Source organism: Cricetulus griseus, chromosome X, assembly GCF_003668045.3.
Source record: "Cricetulus griseus strain 17A/GY chromosome X, alternate assembly CriGri-PICRH-1.0, whole genome shotgun sequence".
In the NCBI taxonomy this organism is placed as follows: Eukaryota; Metazoa; Chordata; class Mammalia; order Rodentia; family Cricetidae; genus Cricetulus; species Cricetulus griseus.
In genome coordinates, this window is record NC_048604.1 from 104,454,420 (window position 1) to 104,477,051 (window position 22,632).

The 22,632-nt window shown below is 38.8% G+C and overlaps 1 protein-coding gene across 1 annotated transcript in view; it reads left to right on the forward strand.

Moving 5' to 3' along the window:
• Nucleotides 1-22,632, forward strand: part of Mid1 (midline 1) — a 346,136-nt gene that overhangs the window by 159,356 nt on the left and 164,148 nt on the right. The gene's annotated exons all lie outside the window — the stretch shown is intronic.

A 22,632-nucleotide genomic window follows, 5' to 3' on the forward strand; every position in this document is an offset into this window, starting at 1 on the left:
TGCCTGCTTATACCTCCCCTTTTCCCACGCTGGTGATATATACGCTTGCAGCTCTCTCCTGGGTTCTAGAACTTGAAATACAGACTCTCATGCTTGCAAAAATCTAGATGTGATTATGGTAAAAATATATATTATATATGGGGAGCTAGAAGACACAGATTTGTTGATCAGCATTAGCCAACATTTAAATGAGGATTCCTGTTATATACCTACTTTCAAGTATTGTTCTTTAGATTGAAGGATGTAGGGAAATGTCATGGAAATGTTAATTCACCATCAAACTTTAGGCCATGTGTATATCTTATCCAATTGCACTAAGTCAGGGACATAGTGAGTGAGGCCACCTTAAGTATTGACCTACTAGTTTATCTTCCAATTAAAACATTATTCAAGTTGTAACCAAATACAATGGGTTTCCTAGCAGTGAATGTAAAGCCAAAGCAAGCACAGCTATGAAGCAAAAGGATGGAGAAATATTTATCACCTAGAACAGGTAAGGAGAACACGAGAGTTATTTTCAAAGTGATATCCTTCCTGAACAAAGGAAGAACAGATTTTATTCAGGGACATTGTAAATATTCATAGAGGCAAGACATTCATAGGTAGGCACATTTCTGAGCCTATGCAATTAAAGACTGCATCCTGAGCATGCTCAGTTTGAAATCATAGTTCAAGAACGGAAGAAGGCCCACATATTTTGGAGCATACATAGCTCAAAATTAATGCACTAAGTTGATGTGGAAGACAAGAGCTGTTTTGGAAATGTTTATTTTGTGTGGTAAAGATGACAGGCAGGAACACCTCCGGGCATGTCCAACTTTGTCCACATACAAAAAATGAAAGGATACTTTGAAGGCGCATTAATATTGGAGCTTGTCCCCCAAAGGTGCCTACATGGCTTAGTGGCTGACAAATTCCTGAAAAGAAAAATAGAAGAGAAGCTGCCATCTTACTCCACTAATGAAATTTGAGACATCCACACATTCTTGTTCTGACGAATGACCTATGGAGCTAGGTGGGGTGGCACAGTCCTGTAAACCTGGCACTCAGAGTGCAGGCAGTTCATTTCAAGGTCATCCTCAGCTCTATAGAACGTTTCAGGTCACACTGGGCTACATGAAATCTTGTCTCACTCAATAAGCAAACAAAAACTTCTAAGGATAAATAAATGAGTTATATAGTACCTTTCAAACATCCCTTTCAAAGAATCACTATATATGTTTTTTTTCTTTTTGGTTTTTAGAGACAGGGTTTCTCTGTATTGCTTTGAATTCGCTCTGTAGACCAGGTTAGCCTTGAACTCACAGATATATGCCTGCCTCTGCCTCCAGAGTCCTTGGATTAAAGGCATGCACCACCAACGCCTAGATATATAGGTTATTTTAAAGGTGTTGTTCTCACACGCAGAATCAAGTAGCCTGGCTCATGGAGCTCAGAGAGACTGAACTGACAACCAGTGACCCTGCATGGAACTGACCCTAGGCTCTCCGCATATATATGACAGTTGTGTAACATGGTCTTCTTGTGGGACTCCTAACAGTGGGAACAGGGGCTGTCATTGACTCTTTCACTGGCTTTTGGGACTCTATTCCTCCTACTAGACTGCCTTGCCCAGCCTTAACACATGGGGAGATGCTTAGTCTTACTGTAACTTGATATGCCATGCTTTGTTGATATCCATGGGAGGCCTGCCCTTTCCTGAACAGAAATGGAGGAGTGGATGAGGGGTGGGAAAAGAAAGGCCTGGGAGGAGAAGGGGGAGGGGGAAACTGCAGCAGTCATGTAAAATGAATGAATGAATAAATGAAAAAAGCAGTGGTTCTCAACCTTCCTAATGCTGCAACCCTTTAATACATTTCCTCATGTTGTGTTGACCTCCCAACCATAATTATTATTTAGTGTCTGCTTCATAACTGTAATTTTGCTGCTGTTATGAATTGTAATGTAAATACCTGATATGCAGACTATATGCCACCCCTGTGAAAGGGTCGTTCAACTCTTAAAGAGGTTGCAACCCATAGGTTGAGAAACACTTTTTTATTCTTCATTCATATATTACATCTGACTGTACTTTCCCCACCATCCTCCCTTCCTAGTCCCTCTCCCCATCCACTCCTCCTCCTTTCCCATTAGAAAAGGGCAGGCCTTCCAGGGACAGCAGTAAAACATGGTATATCAAGTTGCAGTAAGCCTAGGTAGGCATCTCCCCTTATATTAAGACTAGATGAGGCAACCTAGTAGAAAGGAAAGGGTCCCAAAAGCAGGCAAAAGAATCAGAGAGAGACCCTGATCCCACTGTTAGGAATCCCCCAAGAACACCAAGCTACACAACCATAACATATATATGAACAGGAGTTAGATCAGTTCCATACAGGCTCATTGGTTGTCGGTTCAGACTCTGTGAGCTCTATGAGCACAGGTTAGTTGGTTCTGAGTTTTCTTGGAGAACAACTGTTTTAAAGGTATGTAGAAGTGTTGCCATTTGTTAAGAATCCTTAATTTATTTACCATACTTAATTGACAGAATAACAGTCTTTCCCATTCACACAACTTGTAGAAGGAAGAATGAAATACTTCTCTTGTTTTTAGCAACTCATAAACATGGACTTTTCTGAAAATTTTCTCCTGACTTTAAAACTTCTGTTTGGAGTAGGAACTGGGCTGAAAAAGCATCACCTAAATTTTTCTTTGACACCCAGGAATGGGGAAAGAGAAGTTTGTGCATTTGTTTAAGCATTTCTGCTTAAATTACTCTGGTAAGTTTCCTTTCTATTTCCATTAGGTTGTTGTGCTATATAGTTCAATATTCCCTGGGACTATATCAGACCCTTATACACACTGGCCTCTTGAAGTCAGTCAAAAAGCTGGAAGTAATTTTCTGTGATCCTGACCACTCAGCCCTTCCCAGCTTGTTCTTATTACAAGAACCACTGGGCAGATTTGAACTCTGCCAGCACACAATTGTAGACCCATCATAATTTGGACCAGAAAAGGATGAGACTGTCTGATACAGAATAGAAGTTTTTCTTAGCCTGACATGCATATACCCTCCCTTGCATATCCTGAAGCAAAACTATCTTTGCGGGAGTGTGCAGGCAAAGTGTCTCTGGGTGCAATCCTATGATAGCGCCTTCAATATTACATCAGATACAACTGGAAGGCCAGGTGAAGACCATTATCAAGTTGCACACCTCCCCCATAGAAAAGGTTCCTCTCAGAGAGTGTTCTGCGGAACTTAGAAAAAATGAGTCTCTAAATTTCCCTGTTCTGAGAGATAGCAAGGTCCCAATCCTTGACATTAATGGCGCCATGAGAATCAACCTCCTATGTTTTGGGGTTGTGAATCCAGAAGTGTCTGAGGATGGAATTCCTATTAACTACCAGAAAATCCCCTATGTAGAAATGGAGAAGATATTCAAGTTGAACCAAAGGGAAAGTGTTGAAACAATGCAGAAAAAACGGTCACCATGGCAGTGGTTAGCAGAAGACGTTTGTGATGTGCTCCCTAGACAGCATTCAATTTGGTGCTCAATAAATCCCCATTACCAGTGTCTAATGGTTTACCAGAGTAAAGTCCAATCACTGCCTTGCTGAGGAATGAAATGGGTTATCCCAGAGCACAAAGGTTTTTGGTGGCACAATGAATGGAAGGCGCCCTTCTGATTGACTCCTTGTTTCTTTGGAACTTCAGGCCATTGTTCTGTCTCAGCACAAGGTTATATTTACCCTTGCTGTGGTACCAAATCACAAAAGCAAGGTGTCATGCCGTTGTACTGACAGAGTTTGGACAGAACTTGAGAGATGGCTGACTTGTGTAATAGTAATAACAGGGAGCAGATGCCTTATAAAACAAAGTTGACAATGAGAGGAATGACTGCAACATGAAGCCAAGAAAAGCTTAAATGAGATAAGGCTTTTGATGTCTGTTTTTTCCTCTTGTAATCTAGGCTTCTTTCACTTTCTCAGTTTGAAGGGGTACAGTTTGGTTGGTGTCATGCTTGGAAGCTGGGGTGCGTAGTTGTCATCATGGGAACTTTAGAGCCTGTTCTTACTCTAACAGTCTTTGTAGCAGTAAAGGAGGAGTGCTAAAGAGCAGATCAAATTCAATGGGCCTTTGTGGCCACACTGAGGGTTACTTCATGTAGGGTTTTTATGTTGCTAGTGGTGCTTCCTTTGCCCCTGATTTTCTCGTGTAGTGGAAAATAGGGAAATGTTAAAGTAAAAGGAGAAAGGATGATTTCCTGAAATTTAAGTATCATATTTCTGAAATTTTTCTTAGGAACTGGTTCATTTTGTCAACATTCCTTTCTCAGTGCACTTAAAGGGCACTATTTATTCAGGAGGGAGTTGACACAGAGCCTCACTCTGTAGCCCAGACTGACCTCAAACTCACAGCAAATTTCCTGCCTCAGCCTCCCAAGAGCTGGGAGTAGAGAACTCAGCAGCCCCAAACAGAAACATTTTAATGAGTTAATAGTAATATGCATAGATAGGTGCCCAGTGCAAAACAAACAACCTTTTCCAACATGTATGCCTGAAGGCCAGAAGAGGGCACCAGATCTCATTACAGATGGTTGTGGGGAATTGAACTCAGTACATCTGGAAGAACATTCACTGTTCTTAACCTCTGAGCCATCTCTCCAGCCCCCAAACAAACTTTTTCTATAAGAGAACCCTCTCTATCTTTTTCTCCTCCCTAAATTTTAATTGCCCATATTATTCTTTCCATTTTGTTTTTAAAAAAGGGAAATTTTGCTTTGAGAACATGTCTGTGATTTGTAGAAACCAATGGAACGAGTACCAAAAGGTCTCAGATGTCCTTGCTTTCCCATGCGAATAGTTCTCATGACCATGGCACATTTGTCAAGATTGAGGCCCAACACTGCTACAATATTCTTGATTCTTTGTAATTTTAGCGTAACCTCCCAGACATTAACTAGGAGCCTAGGTCACGCAAAGACTGACATTTCCCTGGACTAGGATAATTCTTTTTATATGATGAGCACTAACTCAATGCTGAATACACAGATTACCAAGACTCTTTGATCCAGTTAATGTGGCCCTATCAGAATTCCCTCAGATCTGGCAGCCCTGAGATTTGCCATGCCAGTTTATTACTAAAACTAAATGCAGATGAGCTTTATTGAAGTCAGTTTTAAAACATGTGCTTATGTATTCACAAACTTATCTTCACTCAGTCTGAAATTCTCGAGTCTTCGCTAAGGATGTAGAATATCTGGTTTTAAACTAAGCACTATAACCTGATGTGTAAAAATGTCATCAGAAAAGGGGTGGAAGTTTGTAGCACTCTTTAGAACGTGACAGTTGACACAGATGAGATGATTAAATTTTGAACATCTTAGACAAAATGTCTCAATGGAAGTACTATCAATTGTCCTAAACAGATGTTCTCCAGCTGCGAGAGTTGTAACAACAACAAAAAAATGCACCCAAAATCCTTGCTAATGGACAGACCTCTGAATACAGCCCTCTAAGGGTTTAAAATATTTAGATTGCTTAAAAGTTCTCAGGGCTTAAAAATGAAAATTCCAGGTGTCATTCACTACTAGTTGACCATCTATTTGAAATACTTGGAGTATTGGAAAGAATTCTATATTTAGCACATTTCCCCAATGAGAAGGTGTAAGGTAAATGCAAGAATGGGCCAATTTGTCAGAGGACAATCTTCATTCCATCCACGATTGGCCTTGAGACTGATGAATTCATTTTCATTCTAACTACATCAATTCTGTGTTCCTTCCTTAAAGTCTTGTAAGTAGTTACTTTCATTTTGGCAAAACCTTCTGGCCTTGGAGCATGGAGGTCAAAAGATCACCAGGAAACAGGCCTCTGACTTCTTGAGCTTTTGACATTCAGCCACCAGGGGCTGCTCTGTCACTGTTATCAGCTTTTCACTCCTGGTCCAAATTCCACTGGTGAAGCTTGTACAGACAGATTTCCCTTCTGTTGCTTTGACTTTTCCTTGCTCGCTACAGTTCCCTGGTGGTCTGCTGTTTAAAGTGGATGATTAATTGTAGCTAAGGAGGAACTGGTGAAAGAAAAAAAAAAAACGATAGATCACTGTTTTGCCTCCCTCTCTATTTCGAAATTCTTAATCTTGTTCAATTTCTTTTAATTAAACGAGAATTAGTTAGAGTTCAAAAGGGGTGTAATTTTCTACTGGCACTGGCTAATTTTCATTATTTTCTTCTCCATGTTAATGCATTTTCAAAATTGTTACTGAAGGTTTTACTTAAAAAATGAAAAGAGAAAAAGAAACTTATTCCACAGTACTTTCCCATTACTTGTATTCTTCCATATTTACCAGAATTTTAGTGTCACCTTTCTCCAGTCTCTGCTTTATGTTTTCGAATCTTTGCTTTTCTTTAAGTCTTTCTCTTTATCTAACAAAACAAGCCCCAAGTTAGTGGAAAGAGTAATTGTGGTTAAGTAAAAAGTGATTGGAAGTGATATTTATGCATCTTGAGTAACTAAAGATCAACTGAAATTATACATTTAAAATGTAAACCAGTTTTTATACAGGAAAACACTTTCTGTCTTCTCAAGCACAGACCTGATAAGGACCAGGTATCTGTGGTGAGTTAAATAAGAATGGTCCCCATAGGCTCATAGATTTGAATGCTTGGTCATGAGGGAGTAGCACCATTAGGAAGAATTAGGAGGTGTAGCCCTGTTGGGGGAAGTGTGTCACTGGAGGTGGGCTTTTAGATTTTCAAAAGTTCAAGCCAGGCCCAGTGGCTCTCTCTCCCTGCTGCCTGTTAGAACTCTTAGCTGCTTCTCCAGCACCATGTCTGCCTGTGTGCCATCATGCTCTCCACCATGAAGATAATAGACTAACCTTGTAAATAAGCCCCAATTAAAGTTGCTGTGATCATGGCACCTTTTTACAGCAATAGACTGACTAAGACCCCATCTAAAACAACTGTTTTGGTACACATGCCACTAATTACAAGGTGCCATAGTTAGGAAAGTAAGTCACTGCATCAAGAAATAAAGTCCAGTGCTGGAGTTGTGGCTCAATTCATCGAGTTTTTGCTCTTCTGAATCCTCAGGTAAGCATTAATAAATCATAAATAATATATCACCACAGTGTGGCATGATGTCCAGCACTGCCTCTCGTGCCTGAAATCCCAGCCCTGGAGAAGTAGATGTGGGAGAATCAGAAGTTCAAGGTTGTCTTGGTCTAGATAGTGAGTCTCTGGCTAGTCTGAGCTACATGAAAGCCTGTTTCCAAGTTAAAAAAGAAAAAAAGGCATACAGTTTGGAAACCACTGAAGATTCTACATTAATAAATACTTATTTTGCCTTTTTTCTTCTTTCTTTTTTCTTTCTTTTCCTCCCCTTCTTCTTGCAACAAATTGTAGAGTTAACTAGGGTAATTTTGGGGGGGTTGAGACAGGGTTTCTTTTTTTCTTTTTCCATTCATTTATTTAGTTCATAAATAAAGTCATGCACAATTATGATACATAATACAGTATGTTCACAATGGCATGGCTAAATTAAACCAATTAACATGTTATATCACATATATTCATCATTTTTGTTTTGAGAACACTTTAAGTATACTATCTCACAACTTTTAAAATATATTTATCATTTTGTTATCAACCATATTTATCATGCTCTCAGTAGACCTCAAGACATCACAGAGTCCATGCCTCTTGTCCAACTGCAGTTTTATATCCTTAAACCAATCATTTCCCCATTGTTAAAAGACCCACATTGAAGCCTAATAGCCACAGTTCTGCTCTCTGATCCCATAAGTTCATCATTTCTAGGTTACACATAAAATTGAAATTGTGTGACATTTGTCTTCCAGTGTGTCACTTTTTTTTGGCAAGCTTATAATTTTACTACTTACTAAAGATGATATCAAATTTGCATGCACAGGTGAGCACTCACTGAAACACCTTGGATTCATCACATATTTGAGTTTCAAATATATATATATATATATATATATATATATATATATATATATATATATATATATATGTTATGCATCAATAGCAGCAACAGCTTTTCCAGGTTCTGCAATCATTTGAACAAAATTGTAGAGACATCCAGCACTCTCCATTTAAAAAAACCAAAAACCAAAATAAAACAAACAAACAAACAACAACAAAGTAAAAAACAAAATCCCAGAAAACAGCACAGTTTTGTTACTCTTGTGGTACTTGGCGCCATTTTTTTTTTAAATTAGCTTCTCAATCATCATCTGGGAGGAAACCATTCTGAGCAACATCATTAAAAACAAGAGACAGGGTTTCTTTGTGTAGCTTTGGAGCCTATCCTGGCACTCGCTCTGGAGACCAGGCTGGCCTCGAACTCACAGAGATCCACCTGCCTCTATTTCTCCAGTGCTGTGATTAAAGGCATGTGCCACCATTGCCCGACCGACTAGGGTAATCTTATCATTGCATTTTTTTTGCAAAAATCTGCATCAAATTGAATAAGGCATAGCTAGAAATGTATGTTTACTATAGACTATTCACCTCAGCCAGGATGAAAGTTTTCTATTTACAGTAAAAAAAAAAGTTTTTATTTTTCTTTGTAAAGAAATACTTGAGAGAACATGAAACATATCATCGTGTCTACAGACAGGAATTGTCACTAAAAGTTTTGAAAATGATATTGTGTCTTAATATTGCACCATTATGCAGTCATAATAGTAAAGATCAACAATATACATGACTGAAAGGATACCTGGTGGCTTTTATCCTGAAATAAAAACATATAGCCACACTGTGTCCTTGTAACATGTTTCACTAAGCACTTTGACAGAAGTAGAATTCCAGGGAAAGTGCTTGATCTCTTTCTTCTCTGTAGCAGGTTATACTTTCCAACTTGTCCCTATGGGAGAAAGAATACCAGAAGCCATTTGCCCATGAGTAATACCTTATTAAATCATCATGATTTAACATGGCATATTTTTTCTCAATTTGCATGCCTGGCAGTCAAGTTCCTAAATATCACATGCAAACTGAGCCACAGAAGAAATATAGACCCAATGAAGTAACATTAAGACGGCTTTGTGGGATGCATTAGCGACCTGTTTGAACAAAGACACTGGACTTAGGCACAGAAAATCACAACATGGTCTTGGGACCTGGGAAGTGGCCCCATCGCCTACTAAATGCATTGTATGATTTCTTATTGAACATGCCAAGAACAGACGAATTCCAAGCAAAGGGAACATGCACTGATTGAACTGCAGTTAGGCATGTGAGAATTGTCTTACTTGCTTTTCCTTAAGGAGCTCCCATACCATTTCTAACTGCTTTTGAATACCATGTGTCAAATGCACAAAGCAATTATATTAAAACAAAATTGTTATTTTTAAAGACAGGTGGTTAAATTCTTTAACCCTTAGACCAGGGATACTTTACTAAATGGCACAGACTTTAAACTACCACCTCTCAGTTAAAAAAGATGTTCCCATAGCAACACCTTTGTTAAAGGATCCAAAAGGATACTCATCTAGGGATGAAATCATATTCGTTAACTATGGCTGATACTACTTGGACTTAAATATAGCTAAGAGCATGGTTTGACAGAAGGGGCTTTTATGAAACTTACAGCTGTGCTCATTTTTAGCAAGATGTTTCTGCATTATTATTATCAGTATGTTCTTACAAGTAACACTTCAGTCTTTTATTTTTTAATCGTAACAGGATCTTTCCCAAATTCTCAAATTCTTGATCCTGCTGCCTTAACCTCCAAAATTTCCAAGTTCTGGGATTATACACATATGCCTCAATACCCAGTGTATGGAACACACACACACACACACACACACACACACACACACACACACACACACACACACACACAGAGAGAGAGAGAGAGAGAGAGAGAGAGAGAGAGACAGAGAGAGACAGAGACAGAGAGAGACAGAGAGAGACAGAGAGAGACAGAGAGAGACAGAGAGAGACAGAGAGAGACAGAGACAGAGAGACACACAGAGAGAGACAGAGAGAGAGAGAGAGAGACAGAGAGACAGACAGAGACAGAGAGACAGAGACAGAGATGGAGAGACACATACAGACAGAGGTCAAAATGCATGATATACTTGAATAATCTTAGGTTTCAGATATTTAGAGTAAATACCAATCTTCCTTTCTTCTTCCCCATATCATGCCTACCATTTTCTTAGAAAGAGGCTTCATTTACTGTTATATATGAGTCATTAATGGCCATTTCATGAAGGACGTGGAAGGGAGGGGAGGGGAGCTAACCAGAAAGGGTAAATTAACATGTAATATTGTACAGCGCTTCTGTTGTGAGGTCAACTGCGAGAAGTCATTCTGTTTTCCAAGAGTCTGTCTCTAATGAAGTAGCTTTTCTTATTGTCATGTCGTATGACATGGGTTACAAGCAAAAAACAGGAGGGGTTTTTGTATAGTTGGCAAATTGAGGTAAGATAAAATGGTACCCCAGGCACCTACACCCTTCATCTTCTCACTGAATAACAGGTGTTAGGAGAAACTTCTTTTCTCTGCTCCCTTATGATATCAGCAAGGGGGTTGAGGGTGGCTCTGTAAATTAAACCAACAAAATACAGATTATCAGGAGGGAGGGGGAACAATTTTATTAACATTTATGTTCACAACATTTTATGGAAAATAATGAAACTCAAAGGAGTAGTTAGATTTGGGGGACTTCTGTACCCATTTAAGAAAGGAAACAAAGGTTTAAATTGTAGGACACTGAAAAATGAATATTTGAAGAAACTGATTACTAATTATAAGGTTTCTGGTTACTATTTATAAGGTTTCTATACATTAGTTAAGGATAAAAGGAGAAAGAGTGCCCAGCCTAAGCAAAGAGACTTTAAGTCACTGGCTGAAGACACACAGGAAAAAAATAGGTATGATCTAGACTACTTACATTTTGAATAATTGATGACAGTTAAAATACTGGTCACAACCTGGATTTATTAGAAACTTCAGAGGTCAGCTTATCTTTAATACATCACTAATCAAAAATATCTGGAAATATGCTCTGAATACAATGAAAGCTAGATTTGGGAGCTCCTAGGACAGAAAACACAACTGTAAGGAAGAGAATTGCAAAGCATAGACTCAGGAGTAACCCATCTGAAAACACTTTTGACTAAAGAACTTAGAAGGGAGAGAAGCTAACTTCAGGCATTGTTGCTGGCCTTGGGGCTCCTTGTGAATGTATCTGAACAACTGTTTCCTGTTCTATATCTGGAAGATTAGTAAACGTGTTGCGGTCTTAAATGTCATCACTGGAGGTTTCAAATACAACAGCTAGCATTTGCATCTTTGTGGTAGATTTTCTCACTCTCAAGTATTTTTTAAAAAGAACTTTCTAATAATCAGTCCTTTGTTACCAATTTCTCAGAAAAGGCTTCTTCACAACAGCCATGAAGAGTAACACAATTGATACTCGGAATAAGGCTGTATATACAATGTTCTATATCCTTGGGAACAGAAAATCAAGTACTTGTGTCCAATGTCTCCCCATCACCCCATGGGTTGTACAAACTTTTGCAGTGTATCCACTTATCTATGGCCCAATAAGGCCATATGTAGGTGATTGCAGCATGCCTCCAGATTCCTCAAAGCACAGAAGCCTGAAGCAAGAGGGTGGCTTGGATTCCTGTCAATGGCTCTTCCTACATTTAGCCCCATCTCAGCAAATGCTCCATCATTCCAGTTGTTTCAACAGAGAATCATGGAAGGCACCCTGGACTTCTCTCTCTTTATGAGACTTTTCCACGCTGTTACTAAATCATACCATAGTCAAAAATCCACAAGTCACCTGTCCTCCAGTGCCACCCCTGTGCATTCCTTCTCTCCCTCCCTTTCTCCCCTTTCTCCCTCCTTCCCTCCATCTCTCCTTTATTTTCCTCCTTTCTCCTTCCTTCCTCTCCTTTCCTCACACCTTCTCTCTTTTGATCCTTTCCTCTCCTTACCTCCAGTCCCACTTTTGTTTTTAGACCAGACTTGTCTGGAACTTGTCATCACCCTGCCTCCATGTCCCAAGTTCTAAGATTACAGCTGCACACAACCTTACCTGCTGACTTCTCTGCCATCTCCTACCTACTTGGGGAAAGAGTCTTCCCAGCTCCCCCCACCCCATTTTTAAATCTCACCTCACGAGCTGCTTACTCACAGAAGTCCCACTTAGCTAAAAGTGCCAATTAGATATTAATCCTCCACTCTAAATCTCTGTGTCACCTGGTTTTACTGCACCAAGAACCCCAGTTCTTCTGGTGATCTAACATTACTGGATATGCAAGTGATCCCCCACATTCACACACACACACACACACACACACACACACACACACACACACACACACGGGCGCGCATTCTTGAGACCTTGGCTTTCATGCATACCACTTTTATTCACTCTCTTCCAGATAGGACATGTTTTTAAAATTGTTCTGTTTGCCATGGGCTTGGCAAACTCTGCCCCTCCCTCTCACCACTGTTACAGAGCTGAAAGTCTTGCTTCCTTGTTTCCTTAGGGATCTGTTGAAATGTTCCCCTAAAACACTTACCCACCCCATTAGAACTTGCTATATCACTTATATCATCCCTATCACTATGAGACAAATTTTAATTTATTTGTTGATTTATTTTTCTATCTCCTTCTATTCATGATAGCCATTAGTAGCCTGTTGGTTTCTTCCCACATCACTAGAACATAGAGCAAAACGCATGTAGGAGATGCTAAACAATGCTTACAGAATGAAGGATTGTTCATTCTTGTATAAAGAAAGGTGTTATTGTTGCATTTTTGTAGTATGAGCTCAAAACATGAGAGTTTACCCAGATCTTGTTGCCCTTCCCCCTTTTGATGGGGTCTCCCGATGTAGCCCATGCTGAAATAGAATTCATGATTCTCTTCGACATAAAAAACATCATGGGTCAGTTATGGAAGAATCACGAACAAGACAACAAACTTGTCAATCAGTGCATCACCAGTTAGGTAAGCAAGAAAAAGACTTTTACCAAGAGAGTGATGTTCACACTTCTGACAAAATGTACTACAGCAAGTTCACTGAAACTTCAACAAAGAAAATCCTATAGGTGGAAAGGCTTTTTGTTTTTTATATTAAAAAGTATCTCAATTCTGATACTCAGAGAGTATCAGGTTTGTTGAGATCACAAACCCAAGACTCCAGACTTCCTCCTGCTTTTCCCCTGTCTCCTTCTCTTCCCCCTCTTCCTCCTTTTTTTCTTCTTTCTCTTCTTCTACATTCTCTTTGTTATTTATGAGATAAGGTCTCACTCTATTTTAGGCTGGCCTGGAACTCATGCTATTTTTCTGCCTCACCTTCCCAAGTGCTGAGGTTACAGGCATGAGCCACCATGCCCTGCCAGGTTTTCTGACAGGAGGCATTTGTTTCCATGGTAGAGATCTTTGGATGTCCTGGGAACAGTACAAATTGCTTTATACAGATCTGTAAGTTTTTATATGCTGGTAATGAAATCGATGGCTAAAACCACCTGTGAACCAAGTAATAATGAGTAAGGACAAAGCTCCAAATCTCTGTTCTTAATTGTGCACATGAATCACAAAGCTGTATTCTATTGGGAAAGCCATTTAGAAATTCTGAATGGTGAAAGAAAATCTCATTCACAACTGTCAAAAACTAGCCCCTAAATCTCACATCCTGTCTTGACTAGCACAAGAAAGACATCTTTCCCAGAAATACATCCCTTTCAATAGGTACATCAGTTGTTTCTTTCTCACCTCAGAAAGACTGGATGGTCACAGCCTAAATGTGGTGAGCCATTTAAAGTATGTAAAAATTACTGAAGGTGCTTCTATTTGTTTTCAAAGTAAAATGGAAAACTCCTGTCTTCTCTTGATGCAGTGTGAAAGACTTTTGCAGGTAGATTGAGGTTGGGGATTCTACAACCATGGCAGAATCTATGTGCTGAATCATATTGCTCTAATACAAGACACAGGAGATGAGGGATTGGGGATCAGTCATGGGTGCTCTGCAGTTTAGTTCCTCATTGTGAAAAGGAAAGGCACCTTCACTAGGGTGGCACTACCACTGCTAGAAAGACCACAGGATCTAGACTCCAGTTTCCCAAGGTGCAGTTGTGCACCTGTTGCATCTTTGTGGGGGCCTAGTGCATAACTGGTCCACTATGGATAATAGATTCTTCTCATTCATTGCTTTCATTTGAATTCAGAATAAATGTCTCCTGAGGTTTTTATTTACTAAGTAGCATTTCTCTCTGGTGTTGATCTGTACACTGAAGATGAATTCATTTATGTGCTAGTTGATTGGTTTCTGAAAGTAAACCTAACAAAATTATTTCCCTCCCATAAATACAGTTTAGTCAAAATACCAGAAGGGATTTTGACACACCTTAGGTAATGGTATACATATGGAAAGAATTATTTTGTACCATATTAGAAGTTACTTAAATTATTCACATTAAAATAATTTCAAGCTGGATGGTGGTGCACACCTTTAATACCAGAACTCGGGAGGCAGAGGCAGGCAGATATCTGTGATTTCAAGGCCAGTCTAGTATATGGAGTGAGTTCCAGGACAGCCGGGACTACACAGAGAGACCCTGTTGCAAAAGACAAAAAAATTCAAACACCATCACTATGCAATCATATCAGAAGGAAAAAGCAGTTAGTTTTGTAAATTAATAAATTAAAAGAGAATAAAGTGAAGCTTCATTTGATACAGTTTCTCAGATATTTGGACCTCTGTAATACATATTGCACTTCTTCCCATGAAACAACTTAGTCTATTTAGCTTGCACAGAGGTACAATACAGGAAAGCCTGTTTCAGTATGTGTGAATTTTCACAAGTGATTCCCAGCAGAGGAAAAGCCGTCCAATTATAAATAAACGAGGGCAAATATTATTTTCTTAGCTATTAAATAAGGATGTCAAAGAAATTGATGTGTCTAACATAGGAAAGAGATATTTAAATCTTTACTCATAAGCATTCTGTATCTATACCTCCATTTTGAATCTAAGTCTAGGACCTTTGAATGAAGTTGGCAAGGATATTTGCCAATTGTTCACAACAATGCCATCCCAACAATCTTTCTGTATATTTGAGAAGTAGCAGTATAAATATAAGCACTGAGTTTTCATAAGACAGGAGTAAAAATCCTGTTCAAAGCTTCTTTTCAGTAAAATTCATGTTCAATTTCTTATGTCCACACGATTTGCTTGTTTCTAACATAGACACAGAAACAGATCTGATGCACAAATGTTAATTTTTTGAGACAGAATCTATGTAACTCTGGTTGGCTCAGAACCCACTCTGTAGGCAAACTGGTCTCAAACTCACAGAGATTCTCCTGCCTCTGCTTTCCAAGTGCTGTTATTAAAGGTATGCACCACCATGCCTATCTAAAAGTGAAATTTAAAATCACTAATACTAAGAACAACAAAAAACACCTTTGGGCATTAAACATATCTTAGTCAGCAGTCTATTTCTCTGAAGAGAAGTCATGACCATGGCAACTCATAAAGAAAAGCATATAAGTGGGGCTTGCTGACATTTTCAGAGGTTTAATTCTGTTGTCATCTAGGTAGGGAGTGTGTTGGCAAGCAAGCAGAAATATTGTTAGAGAAGTAGCTGAGAGTTCTGTATCCAGCTTCATAGGCATCAGGAAGAGGGAGACACTGGGACTGGCTTGGGTTGTTGGAGGCATACTTCCTCCAACAAGGCTACACCTATTCTACACCTATTCCAATAGAGTCGCAACTCCTAATACTTTCAAATAGTGCCACTCCCTAAGCATTTAAATATATTAGCCTATGGGATTCATTCTTATTCAAACCACCACAACATATTAAAAGCTTGAAGGGATATTCTTCTTCACATATAAAGAGAATGAGAAAGAATAAGGACAAGAAGTAAATAGCTATTATATGGACAAGATTTAACAGCTATTCGTAACCATACTTAAACCTACAATGAAAATACAGGATTTAAATAGAAAATGGTGCCAGTTAGGAATAAGATGAAAGGGTTGTTTGAACAGTCTAACTAATTACTAAGGTATAGGGGTTTTAGAATCTTCACTCCTAGAAAGCAGAAAGAAATGTCTAAAACAGTTTGGAGCTAATGTATGGATCTCTTGTTGCACACAGTGAATCAATCATATATCTTGAGTAAATTGAAGCTGTAGTAGGAGAAACAGGAAATGCCAATCAATTCATCTAAGCTTGAGGTGGTAGGATTACACTGTGGATTGAGAGTAGGCCGTTAAGTGGAAACGACTGGCCAGATAATTGTGAAACATTACCTGTTTTAAAAAAGTGACAATAAACTGATTTAATAACAATGCAGTGTCTTTTTATCAAGTGATTTTAATTTTTATCAAAGTAATGCATGGTTATGTGCAAATGTATTGGAGTCTCATAATGAAAAACAGAACAGCTGCCTCATCCCATTCCATCCTAGGGAAATAATATTCAACTGGGAATTATTTCATTTGCTATGTACTTCCACATTCCACAAAATATGCTTTTACTGCTATTTATTGACTTCTGAATTTTAGACACCATTCTTATAGACTATATATGATCTAGAAGGAAGTTTTTCTTGCCTGTGTTCAGGCTCTAGTACTAAAAAGGAAGGACTGAAGAAAGGAAGGGAGAATGGGAAAGTGGGAGGGAGGGAGGGAGAAGGTAGGAAGGAAGAAGAGGAAGAGGAAAGAGGAGCAAAAGGAGGAAAAGGCAGGTCCCTGGGGCTTACTGTACTGCCAGTTTAGCCATTTGGTATGCTCCAGGGCAGTGAGAAATTCTGTCTCAAAAAATGTAAAGTGGTGGACAGTGTGTCTCAGAAAGGACAGCATAGTTGCCCTCTGGCCTCCACCTACACATGCATGCATGAGCACACATGCATACAGGCAGGGCAAGAGAAAGTAAAGGAGAGAACAGAAGAAACCAGAGAAAAATAGGTTTGTTGTTCATGCCTGTGATTCCAACACTTAAGATGCTGAGAGGCAGGAAGATTGCAAGTTCCAGGTGAGCCTGGACCAGCAAGACTTTGAAAGATCTCAGGAAAACAACAAACCTACAAGGGAAAGATGGATACTGGATTGAAAACAGCATAGTCTCTGCTACTACGCACCAGCGTTCACTGTCAAGCTAAAGAGATTTCTATGACTATGCTTTTTTATTTTATGTTTTCTTGGAGTTATTAATAGCCTCAGATTTTACTTATATTTATGAGTATTTCTTTGTCCTCAAAGGTAATCTGTCAGTGTCATTGTTTTCTTTGCAGAGTCCTCTCTACTGTCTTTTCCTGATAGAAATTGATTGGGACATTTCTTTTTTAAAAATAATTTATTTACTTTTATTTTGTGCACATTTGGTGTTTTGCCTTCATGCATGTCTGTGTGAGGATGTCAGATCCCTTGGAACTAGAGTTACAGACACTCAGGGCTGCCACGTGGGTGCTGGAAATTGAACCTGGGTTCTCTGAAAGTGCAAGCAGTGTTCTTTTTCACTGAGCCATCTCTTCAGCCTCTGACTGAGACATTTTTTAGATGACAAATCTAGTGTCCTATACTTCTCTTGTTTCTCTTTATGGTGAATATTCTGTTTGCTCAGTTTCAATGACTCCATATTTTCTGGCTTAATTCCCTCAATTTGTTAAAACATATTTTTTGAGTGACTTTCCAAAGATAGTATGTGGGTTGAAAATTTTTTGAGCGTTTGTGTGAAAACAATTACATTCTCTCCTGACATTTGATTGATAGTGTGCCTTGGTGTCAGAAATCACTTAGTCTCAAATTTTTATGTTGTTTACCTTGCAATTGAAAAGAATATAATAAACCCATTAGAAAAATTTTCCTTACGTATAAAGAAGAGCATATTCTAATAATTGAGATGTAATTTGTTTGTTGCTTGTAGCAATTTTAGATATTTATTGACAATACACTCTCCGAGCATCCTGTTACAAGGGACATATAAATATTTGAGTATGAGCCTTGTGACAGTTTGTCTTTATCACTTTGGCTAGCCATGGTACTCAGTTGATCTTAGCTTGACCTGTAGCTATTTTGCAGATGTTAACATCTCTAGCCAGTTGACTTTAAGAGAAAAAGATTACCCTTGATAACATGTTCAAGCCCCATCCAGTCAGTTGAAAGCCTTAATGGCAAAGATGAGGTTTTCCTGAAGAATAAAAATCCTTCCACAATGTGCTACAGGGTTAGCATATGCCAATTGACCTATGGGTGAGTATCTGCAGTCATACAGTACTGAAACAATTCTATATACTATCTATCTATCTATCTATCTATCTATCTATCTATCTATCTATCTAATTCTATTTCTCTGGAGAGTTCTGATTGACATAGTCCTCAATGACCTCAGAATGTAGGAAGGAATTTAATAAAAGTAAAATAACTTTTAAATAATTTTCCACTTAAAATTCTGTTATGAAATCATAGTAAAATATAGATTACTAAGAAATGGCAGAATTACTCTTGGGGAGGAGAGTAAGATTGTACTTAAGTAAGGGGGTTCAATTGGTAGTGGACAGAAATGCTGTGAGACCACGTGGAAACAGCCTTTGTAGGTGGTTACAATGGAGTGCACCTATAGCCACAGAGCTCAAGAGACTGGGCAGTAGAATCCTTTGATACCAGATATTTGAGGGCAAGTTACGCAGCCCAGCAAATCCCTGTCTCAGGCTTCCTATAAGGATACACATTCCATCCTTGAGGATAGAACCCTGCTGACATGATCACTTCCTCAAAGCCTCACTATTGTATCATCTTGGATGTTAGAATTTGGATTTGAGGACAGCACAGATGTTCAAACCAGAGCAGTCACCAAAATGAGTTCTACTCTGGTACTCTGAATTTCTTGGTACAGCCATTTATAAAGATGGAGTCTTGCTTTACTTACTCTGCCTCAATCACCCTGCCTGTCAAAGGTGATGGTAACTTTCCAGTGTTTGGATAGACATAAAATGATGCACACTTGTTGAATGTTGGACAAAGTGCTTAGCTTCTACTTGGTATTCATACGGGGTGTTTGTTAATGACAGAACTGTTAACATTTTTTCCTAATACATGATGAGTAAGCCCCAGCAATAAATGATGTTTTTACTTGAGGAATCACCCTTATATAGACCTACCAGACATTATCATATGTATTCTTCCAAATGCTCCTTGCTCTAGAGCTGAGATTATGTGAAGGTATATAGATATAAGCGGATGAAACTCAATATCTCAGGAATACATCATTATAGTTGAAAGCTCATCTCTCTTTTTTTCAATCTAAAATGTGACTCACTTAAGGGAGTGTTAAGATGAAACATGGTAGGGCTGGTGATATGGCTCAGCAGTAAAGAGCACTTGTGACCTGGGTTTGGTTTGCATCTTCTGCCAAGTAAAGACAAAGCAACGGGGACCCCCTACGAGGCAGAGAGCTGACCTTCACTAGACATTGAGCCTATCAGCACCTTATCATCATACTTCCCAGCCTTTACCACTATGTACAACAAACTTGCAATGTCTATAAAGGACCCAGCCAAGTATTTGATAGCAGCCTAAACAGTGTTATAAAGTACACTGTCTCCACAAATGATTCTATAAAACCCTATAGGAAAGTGAACATTGGAAATAAAGGCATACCCTTTACTCAGAAATAAATATAACCTTCACATTTTCAAATGGGGTCAATAGCCCTATGGGGTTGTCCATTGAGTGAGAATTTTGTCTGCCTATTGGAAACGGTAAAGGAAGTGAGTAGGAAACTTTAAGTACCTAAGAAAAGGGTGTTCTAGTCCCAAGTCTGTTGTTAATAGTGTTTGCAAGTGTTAGTTGAAGGGACTTTTTAAATTCTCATAGTTTTTTTCTCAAAAGGGTAGCCCTCGTGATAATTCCTGTTCTTTTATGTGAGTTTGGTTATAGCCATACCTCTGAACACAGGCAAACACTGGTACACATCGTCCAAGGATAACTATCTGTGTCACTCTCTGTGACCTATTAGGTTTAAGTCAACAGAATGAATGTTTGCATGAGTGAAAAATGGTTGACTATCAGCCAATTTATATTGGACAACTATGTCTAGAAAAAAGAGAAGCAATCTGAATCAAGAAAGAAAACAACTCCAAGTATGGAGAGAGAATTTAAAACACTACGCCTTTAGGAGAGACCTTTAGGCAAGACAGAACTAACTACTCACTTGTCAGGATTTGGAATAAAATAAGTTTGATGTTTCATCACTTGGAAATTAACCATTAAAATAGAGCACCTTATTTCCATTCAGACGTTTTAACATTTGGTTTGCAGCACCTACATGGGGAATTACAGCCATCGAGTTCCTGGCATCTAATGTTATCTTCTAGCCTCTGTAGCCACCATATGCACATACATATACATAGGTAAAACATTCATACACATAACATAAAATAAATCTATAAGAAATATAAAAGATGGGGAGACGGTGTTGTGATTATAGCCAGAAGTACAGACTGGAAAATAAATTATGGTATTTGTGCCTATTTCTTAAAAAAATTCATTCCCCTTCCTTAATGTGGAAATGACTGGTGTCCCTGTTTTGTTTTTGTTTTGTTTTGTTTTTAGCAAAGTTATACATAAAACTTCACTTTTATAAAATGAATATCCATTCATGGCAGCTGTGATGGAAGTAGCTGAGGTTATAAAGATGAATTAGACAACATTCTGGTCTTTGAGACATTTCTGTTTTAGTGGAGTGAGAGATTATATGGTGAAGGGATAGCAAGAAAGTGAAAGAGCAGAGATGACCCATGTTTTGCTTAGCTGGTATGTGCTACCTTCTAACTGGGGCAGTTCTCTTCAACTCCAAATTCATTTGTTCCCTTACTGTGAGAAAGGAGTACAGAGTCTTTATATCATAGGGATTACGATAGAGTACTATAAATCTTGGTATTTATTTATTTATTTATTTATTTACTTATTTTTTACTTTTGAGTGCTGATTATTAAGCATCTACCTGCACACAACTGGATGTACCTAAACTGATTTAAGAACATAGAAGGAGGCAAGAGATTAATTAATTTTCTTTGGGGCTTTCGGGGAAACAGCAAAAGAATACTGACATTTGTGGCTGTAGAGTGGTGGGATAATGGGTTAAAAGAGGAGAAACCTGAAAGAACTTTTGAAAGGGCACAGTCCTTGAGAGAGGAAATCTTAGCTTGCACTTACCTTTAAAGTGATGCCAACACACAATTGGTGAAGCTCCTCTGGAATCAGTAGTTGTGTGGTGTGGCAGGGGTCTAACTCCAGTGATGTGTAGTAGCAGCAGCAGCCCTGGGTTACTTGTTATATCCTGGGCTCAGATATACCTCGGGTCATGGCAGATACTGGCTTTCTTAATGTGAATCAGAGCTCATTTGGAGTGGGAAACATGTGGCTCCCCAATGTTCTTGGCACACCTACCTAATCAGATTCTCTGGGATCAGGGGCCTGATGATTCACATGTTTAACAATTTCCCCTGAGAGTCCCCAACACTTAACCTGAGAATTGGTTTATACCAAACACTGGCTTTATGCCCTAGGGGACATTATTGATATTGTTGATCAGATATTGGCTTCTAGTGGATAGAGGCCAAGAGGTTATTAAATATTTGACAATGCACTGACCAGCTCCATGGTGGGGTAATTATTTGTCTGCATATGCCGGTGGTTTCATAGTTTACAAGTCTTGATCTACCTGCTGTGTCTAACCCAACCCATGAATGTGTTGTAACGCAAAGTTACAAACATATTTAAGACGTTAAGAGGTTTTTATTTTCTTCGTTTTTGGTAACTTGGTGGTGTGGCATCACCATTTCAAAAGGGTAAGCAAGCTTGGGCTTAGGCCATCTCAGAGAACCCCAGCAAAGCCCACACATATTGAAACACACCTCCAGCAGTCCTGAAGCCACTAAGTCATTATTTGCTATACTTTTCTTCTCTAATAATGCAAAACTGAAAATATTTGTTGGATAATCCTCACACTGTGGCCACTTGTTTGGAAAAAATATATTACTGGCTCTACAAAAGGCAGTTTTTACTCAGTTTACATTTGTCTTTAAATACAAGAGCCCGATTTGCATAGGAACCATATTTACAGGGACTTGCAAAGGGTTACATTTTTATGGGGAGTTCAGAAAGAAAACTGGAAATTTTCTTTAACTTGGGTTTGAACTTTCCAAGTAGCCATCTAGTTCTGCCTTTCTACTCTGTGTCTGTGAGCTTAGCACGTCAGCATTGTTAAGTCAACCACCACGAGAGGCAGACACACTTATTTTACAAATAGTTTTCTTAACCAAGTGTCTGTGTTTATTGCTCTTATGGGCATATATTTATCTGATATTGTGCATTCAGTCGCCAGTGCTGAAGATTCTTCTTCACTTGCTGGACTTCAAAATATTTGTGTGCACAGTCCCATTAAGATTTCCTTTTCATAGGTTGGACATAGAGTTTCCATGGAGATGAGAGGGAAACACCTTGCTTCCTGATTGCTTGTTTCCGTTAAAGTGGTACTCACAGCAGTGTGGTTTACCCTCCACTGCTTTTGCCAAAATTAGGTATCTAGAGCAAGATACACTTTTAAAAAAATGTCCTTGGGTCCTGAGGGCTGAGGTTTAC